General features: G+C 42.5%; 1 protein-coding gene across 4 annotated transcripts in view; it reads right to left on the reverse strand.

The window, feature by feature from the left end:
* LOC102213181 (nuclear receptor coactivator 3-like) overlaps window positions 1–8244 on the reverse strand; it is a 65816-nt gene that overhangs the window by 19482 nt on the left and 38090 nt on the right. For 2 of the 4 annotated variants that reach the window (XM_005731779.1, XM_013910501.1), the window contains exon 2: window positions 7792–7878. The gene's annotated coding sequence lies outside the window, so the exon portion shown is untranslated. Of the gene's footprint in view, window positions 1–7108; window positions 7129–7791; window positions 7879–8033; window positions 8050–8244 lie in introns of those variants that run through there. The other 2 variants (XM_013910500.1, XM_013910502.1) reach the window with 2 other exon arrangements.

Genomic DNA, 8244 nt, shown 5'->3' on the forward strand with positions numbered 1-8244 from the left:
GTCCCTCCCGTCTAACTGACTGACTGTCTGCCTTAGTGCCTTTGTCTGCTTGCCTACCTCTTCTTGCCTATCCTACGATCTGCCTCCCTGCGTGCCCGTCTACCTGCCTCCCCGTCTGCTGCTCTTCGTTAGACAAAACCCCCACTTGCTGTTGTCTGATGAAACCTACCACGAGGGAGATGAGGAGCAGAAGAAGCTAAAAGCAGCGAGAGGGGGAAGTACAAAGTAAGGAGGTTTCAGAACTCAAAGAGCCAAGACAAAGTGTTCGGGTGAAACTCCTTCTTTGCTCCTACACCAACCAAACCCGCCCGTCCGCCTGCCTGACTGCCAGCCTATTGATGGAGTTCTCAAAGGGGGAGTTGCTCTAATTGCAGAGTGAATGAGGCAGCCCCAGAGAATAGTTGATTAGGAGCCTGCTGAATGCCCCAGGGAAATGGGTCACCTCCAGCCTGGCGCGGGCCGCCCGCTTTTCCAGTGCGGGGAGAAAGTCAATTACACGCCACAGGCAGTGTGGGGCCTGGTGGCAGAGAGGCAGCGGGGCTGCGGTGGGTACAATACAGCAGCAGGGGGCAGTGGGAATGAGCCACGTAAAGAAGGAAATGGAGGGTGATGGCGTTATTGAGGGCAGCAAGAGGGAATGGAGGGATGGGCATGAAGACGGCAATTTGAAGGAGACGTAGGGATACTGGAGATGTGAAAGGGAGTGTGCAGAGCAAAAAACATACTGCAAACTAGCTTCCCTGCACCTGGGTTAATGTGCAGTTTGAATGAGAGTATTAGAGAAACTGGAACAAAAACTGGAAATTAAGAGGATATTGTTTTGGGAAATGAAAGAGAAATTTTGGCAGAAAACCCCCAAAACACACAGTCGCAAAGCACATTTGTTAGTAAAACTTACAAATGTTCAAAAAACTAACAATAGTCAAATCATCCATACTAGGATCTTATAATCTTATCTTAAGAAGACACGATTGAGTCGGTCGAGTTGTGGCAGAAAACAGCACTGGTCATTTACACTCACAGCGAGTGTACAATAACCACATTTCACAAATCAACTGCTTCATCTGATCTGATTCTGATTCTCTGATTCTCATGCATGCAGGCAATTATTTAAAGCCCAATTCACAGTCACAGAAATGCATTTAAATGCAATCTCCCCCAAAAAACTAAAAGAAACCAAAAGAAATTGGTTAAAAAGTTGGTTTGAAAAGGAAAGGAAACCGCAACAGAGGTTACGACTAGGATAAAGAAGCTAGGAAAAAAGTAGAGACGGAATCACAACAAACAGCAGGTGTCAACAGTTGGTTTTACTCCAATGTTATAAGTTCCAACTCCTCGGCAGTAGGTGCTAACACTGTCTTTTGACACTGCCTCCAGGTGACAGTGCACAGGTACAACATGTAGACAGGGGCATGCAAAGCTCAGCGTACGGACTACCCAACACAAAATCATGCTGGGATCTTTGTTCCTAATCCAGGTGTGACTTGTGTCCTACGATACTACAATGCGCTCATGTTAGAGGTGTTAAGAGACCGGCATACTCCTTTAGAAATTTTTGTAGGATGGTCGAACAGCTTCAGAAAGCCCCCACCAATTTCCGGTATCATCAATGAGAATTTATGTAACAGAAGATCTGACACTTTACACCCACTTCGTCCAGCCACTGTCCAACTGTGCAAAAAAAAAAGCAGTCAACATCTTTCTTCTGCCTCAAGCCCCATTTTTTCCATTTCTTATTTTCACTTGTGAATCTCACTCTATAAATCGACTATATCCAAAACAAAGGCATACGTGTGGTAGCTGTTGCTCTCTGATGTGACTGGACAGCATACTGTACATTTCTTTTCTAACCATACATCCGCTGTTTAGCCCCCTAAAGCCTGAATCATGAGCAAATTCATAAAGAATTCTAATTTTTCGAAAGTGTTTATTGAGCTTTTTGGGGTGTCTAAAAAAGAAATTAAGTATCAGTTTGTATGTATAAGTTTTAATTTGTCCGGGATTGTTGTGTAATTTGCACCGGTGATCTAGAGGTCTCAAAAACTCAAACATTCTACGCTTGGAGTTACAGGGTTAGAGAAACAGTAACACAAATGTATTCTTATATACCTCAAATGATGAGGTTAAAGGACACTGGGAAGTAAAATAAGAGCAGAAATCCAAGTTTGCATCTATGTTAGACTTCATAAGAAATTTGTATGTTCTCACTATGCCTGCAGAGAGGTTATGAAACAGCACTGGCTTTAGTTCCCATCTGACTGGTTATGGGAAAGTCTCCTCGTTTGATGACAGGTGAAGGTTAGAGGACTCATGCAGGCAAGCAGCTCTGAACTTTGATATTAAGTTTGACCTGATACTCAACCCTGATCTTGAACTGAGTGATTCCAAGAGGCCATCACCTTCATGCTAACAGCTGACCCATATATTATTTGGGTCAATGGGCAAATGAGGCAGGAGGATTGTTCAGGTCAGCTGTGGTGTCACTTAGGGTGAAGCTAAACTTCTGAGGTCTGCTAAAGGACAGTAGCATGCCAATGACCCTGGATCCCGGAGCCCAGTGGGAGCACGACTCACCAGGAACCACAAAGTTTATGGCTTTATGGCAAAACCAGAGGAAATGGCTCACCTCATAAAACAGAAAGCATACAGTCCTGTTGACTAGTGAGGGATCTAATTCACACACAATGTTGCTTTCAAAATATCCCCCTTAACTTTGGAAAAGACCTAAAGAACAGATTTTTTAGTCTTGGCAGGAAGAAAGAAATACATTATTCATTATGGAGAAAATACAGACGCCGCACTGACTGATGGGTAAGCTACAATCAAAGCAGTATTGCTAGGCAACTGTCAAAATCCCACGATGAACACGTTCCTACTCATTCTCATGAGTTCTGAACACAAATTGACATTAATGAGAGTTTACTAGATTTTTTTTTTTAACGCAAGCCCTGCAGAAAAGAGAAAAAAAGATGGATGATGGACAAGAAACTCCACGGAGAAATGGAGTCATTCTATTACGGTGATGGACCAAATACTAGGTGGAACAAATTTACTTCTGCAGTTTGTGGGCTTTATACATCCTTTAGAGGCACCTTTTGGGGTTCTTTGTTGTTGCTACTATTTTTATCTCTTGCACATATGATGCCAATGTCATAATCTTAGTTAGGATGGTAGGCAGAGACTGGATCAGAAGACAAACAAAAACCACATACTGCTTTTGTCTCCTGGCTATAAAAGCAGACAGTAGAGGATTTACTAATGAACTGACACAAGATGTTCATGGCGCCCAGAGGGAGAATCAAGAATCATTAATCTATTTCATGTGTCCTCACACTTTGTGGTTAAGAGGAGGGGTGGTGCCTGGAAGGAAGCTGCCTGATGTGATGGTGCTTTCTCACAAGCAACCTCTATCAGGTAAGGTATAAGCAAGTTCAGGGCTACGGCGAAGCACGATGTGATTTCCCCGTGCTTTGTGTTGCTCCTAGTAAATCATGACAACGTTGGTCCACATTGCAACTGACCAATCCTGTTGTCTCTGCATTCAGTTAGCATTAGCCAAGAAGTTAGCAAACAGTATTAAAAACTATCACAAGGAAACCAACACAAGCAACCTAAATTTGGCAAACAGCAAATATTACCATTCCAATTTGTTCCAGAAGCTGGCCATGATACGAATCTCTCATACGTACATCATGTTTTGATTTGAGCTACGGAGATGATACTTTTAGTATTGTATTGTATTGTACTTGTAGTATTGGCTATATGAATAATAAAAACCAAACATGTTTTAAACTTTTGTCTAAACATTTTCTTTAATCCAATGACAAAAAGCTCTGAGGTAAACAAATAAGACTGCAAAAGTAATGTAACTCGGCTTTAGATGTGAACATTTCAAACTGCTATAACATTTACTTTGAAGACACACGTCTGAAAAGCACAGATTCTAGACAATTATTGAGCACAATCATGGTTTCCACAGATGAATCACCTTAATTTTTAAGACCCAATGGCAGCTGCGGCTCAGGGCTCAGGTTGTCTAATAATTGGACTGTCGTGCTTCCATCCCTGACTACCCTGATCTGCATGTGGAAATACTGAGCCTCTAATTGCCCTCCACGCAAGATACCAAGATACAGTTGTGGTCAGAAGTTAACATAGGCTTTTTCAACATCTGGAAGAAGACCCAATTTTGTCATCCTCAGATAAAAAGGGAACTGATTAAGATGTTCAGGAAGAACCCAAGAACCACCCAGCATGAAGGGAGTTTTACGCTGCCATGGACTGAGAGGGTGCCGACCAAGAAAAAACTCCCTGCTCCAAAATCGACACCTACATGGGCAAGCCAAATGCCTTCTGGAGAGAAATCTTCACATGAGACAAAGATTGAGTTATTTGTCACAATCACAAGAAGTTTGGTGGACTAAAAGTGAGGCTTTGCATGGTGGTGGTAGCATCACTGGTGTACTGCACAAAGTGAATGAAATGATGAAGAAGGAGGACTACCTCAAAATTCTTCAATCTTTCCTCAAATCAAAAGCTTCAGTTGAAAGTGGGATATAATTGAGTGTTCAAAGGAGACAATGATCCCAAACACACATCAAAACTGGTTTTGGAATAGATAAAGCAAGCTAACATTAAACTTTTAGAATAGCCTTCCCGAAGTCCTGAACTTAAACCTGCAGAAAATTTGTGGACTACTCTTAAAAGCTGGATCTCCGCAAGGAACAACCAATTTAAAGGAACTCTACTAATTCTGCCAAGAAAGGCGATTCAGCCACAATCATGGCAGAAGCTTGTTGATGGTGACCAACTTGCTCCGGGACATTTAACCAACTATCAGTGGTGGTGTATGCACATATTTGAATCTGCATGTGTACTTTTGACCCTGTGTTTATTAGAGAAAATCCAAAATAAATTCAAACTTGCGCACACAATTCTTGTTTTTTTTTATTAATCAAGGATTCATGCTGTACTGTGATTCCACCCTGGAAAAAGAACAGTTCAAAGAAATAATTAAAAGCCTAAAATCACAGTGACAGTCACGCCCATGATGATGACTGTATGCAAACTTCTGACCACAACTGTAGATGCACAGAATGAAGTGTTGTATGTATATGTGGTGTAGTGTTCAAGTGCTTAAAGTGGTCAGTAAGACTAAACAGTATCTCATCCATCCATCCATCCCTCAATAACTACACTAACCAAACACTGCTCCCGCTCAGTCACATTTTTGGACTGCGTGAGTGTGTGTGTTCTTGCACTTTGGTGGAAACAATAAAATTATTTCCAATAAGATGAGCATCACTTCAATATTACTGATGAGTAACACTCGCTGACGCCAGATTAAAATGGATGAACAGCAGAGAAAAACTGAATTAGATTTGGGAAAATAGCAAACAAAGTGGAGAGTCGACAGACCTCCCACAACACAATGAGTCACAGCAGTGGGGGGAAAAAAGGTGCAACAAACAAGAATGAGTCGGAAAGAGTTAGTGGGGGTAGGCGGCAAGCGAATGGGAAAAGATTAGCAACAGCAAATACAACCTCAATCTATCACCAATCTGTGTTGTACATCATCTGCAGACAGGCGGGATTATTCCCATCTAAACATCATAATAAATATCTTGGGTTTCCCCTGTGTGGATTCAGTCAACGTGCAGGCTCCATTAGAAACTTTTATTGTTTGCTGTGCACAAAAAGCCTCATGGTTAATCTTTCAGTTTATCTAGAAACTAATTCATTTGTCATCTCTCAAATGAGATAACAGATCTGTGGCGCTGCCTGCTATCAAGCTTTCCTTGAGTTTGTTTGAACATCTCTCTTTCCATTTTTTCCTGATTGGAGGCGATAAGACCGTGGCGACAGGGCGGTCTAGCCAGAGTGCTTGTTGCTGGCGACAAAAGGGAGGAGCAGACAGGAAGGGACAGAGAAAAGGGAGAGAGAAGGTGACAGAGTTAGAGGGGCAGGCATGCTCAGCCTGGGTGATGCAAATAGCCCTGCTGTCACCTCCCCCGCCTGCCAGTCTTTCATAATCTCTGTTGACAAAACAGAGGCACACGGCCCATGTCTGGCCGTGTAAACTCACACCAGCAGCACGACAAGCTGCTTCAACTACTCGCACAAGTTGCAAAGACTGTCTTCTGGTTTATCCTAATAATAAAAAAGACCTGGTCCTTAAATGACACAGTGTAAGTTATTTAACAAAAACTAAGACAAAATACTGAAGCATTGTGTGAAAAACTACATACACCTTTAAACCTGGATTATACTTGGTTGTGGACATGGACAACCGAGTAGTCATGCCTGTTATACTTCCTTAAAGTTTGCTTGAAGTCTGCTCTCACGTGCATGCATAGTTGGTGCATTATAATGTAATTTCTCTACAAACAAGTCCTTGTGATCACAAGAAACAGAGTGGTGTGCAGACTTTTGCGTGGACCCTCACACTGACTAGGCAACGGCAAAATTTACATCACAGAGAGCCAAGCGGACTCCCGGATGTGTAAAGTATAAAACCTGCTTTCCTGGTTCCACAGGAATTAAGAGGGTAAGTCACAGAAAGGTTATCCACAAGCGGAAAGACAGCTGTCAATCATTTCTTGAGTGGAGGTACCCAAAATTTACAGATCTGTGTGTCTGATCAGGGGCAAGCAGATTCAGAGATACTATGATGATATCAAAGTAGGATATCAAAGGATTGATAAAGATAAATCAAAAAAGTCCAGCACCTCTGCTTAAGAAATTAGCAAATCATTCAATTAATCCTTGAAGTTCTACTGTGTGTGTTACAAACAATTGTACCCACTTGCCTCAACCATGTAATAAAGTTGAATCTGTTTAATTGTAAAAAAAATGCACATGAAAATGAACCAAAATGGAGCCTCAGTCTAAAAGTACACTGCTGAATGTGTAAATGGGTTTAGATAATACCTTTGTAATTAAAGATCAAGTTTTTTATTTTTATTTTTCTATTGATTCAATGAGTTTTCTGCTCATCCAAAACCCTGAAGTGCCTCAACAACCCATCACCTGACATTTATGCAGAGAAATCAACAAAGCCTTCACCTTAACTCACTGTGGAAGATTCCTGGAAGTATCCTTGCCTCACCTCATTCTTATCCCTCCTATTTTCTTCTGCTTTAGACTGAGTGTCTCCCCTCCTATGGCCTGGACTCTCCTTCCTCCCCTTTCTTACCAACCTCACTCCTCACACAATCACTGCTGCTATAAGTGCAACAGCAGCGAGTTTGCAAAAAAACATGCGTGTGAGAATTCACGTGAACGAAAGAGAGACTGTGGTTTGGTTAAGTGTGGGTACACTTATGTGTTCGCGAGTGTGTGTGTTGTCGTCACCTGCAGACAGGGGTAAAAGATTAATGCTCTCTTTCAGCCTCCGTGGCAGGTAGAGCACAAAGAATAATTTGATTTCTCCTCCTGTCTCCCTGCTGTCTTCCCACTCTTCATTTTCTCATCTCCCTGAAAATCGTTCGCAGCCTTCTTTGTTTCCCTTGTTGCTACCGCCACTACCGGTCTTTTTTCGTAAACTATTCCACCTTCCAAAATTCAACCACACACACACACACGCACTAAAAAAAACAACAAAAAAACCCCCCACCTCCATAAAATATTTGCCTCAAAAACAGACACACACACACTTTTCTCTGCATTTCAGCGTTCAGGTCAGGAGGATGTTGCAAGAGTGTGGCAACAACAAGAAACTGTATCTGACAAACCGTTCAACCTGAACTCAGCAGGCCGTTACCATGCCAACCGTGCGGGATGTTAGCTCACCTTTCGACGGCGCCAAGATGATGGACGATCAGGTCCCCCCTCCCCTCGCTTTGGGGGCGCGGTCCTATGTGGGCTGATCAATGGAGTCTGGAGAGAAAAGAAAAAACAAACACACACACACACACACACACGCAAAAAAGTTTAACAATCATGCTCAACAGTGCATGTTCATTAGGGCAATATTAATGAATAACAAGCAGCATTATTAATCAGCAGCCTGAAGACACATGCACAGGAAGCACCATTAACGTCTTAATGAGGAGAAGAAACTGCGAGGGAGCCCAGCCTCGCTATGTGCTTTTGTCTTCATTACGGCTGCACACGTACAGAGCAAACACATCATGGCTCCTGTGCATTTGCATTAACATGCAGACCTCTCCCACAACCTGACCAAATACACACACACACACACACACACACACACACACACACACACACACACACACACACACA

The sequence above is a fragment of the Pundamilia nyererei genome, unplaced genomic scaffold (assembly GCF_000239375.1).
Source record: "Pundamilia nyererei isolate P.nyererei 1_Seehausen unplaced genomic scaffold, PunNye1.0 scaffold00044, whole genome shotgun sequence".
Taxonomy (NCBI): Eukaryota; Metazoa; Chordata; class Actinopteri; order Cichliformes; family Cichlidae; genus Pundamilia; species Pundamilia nyererei.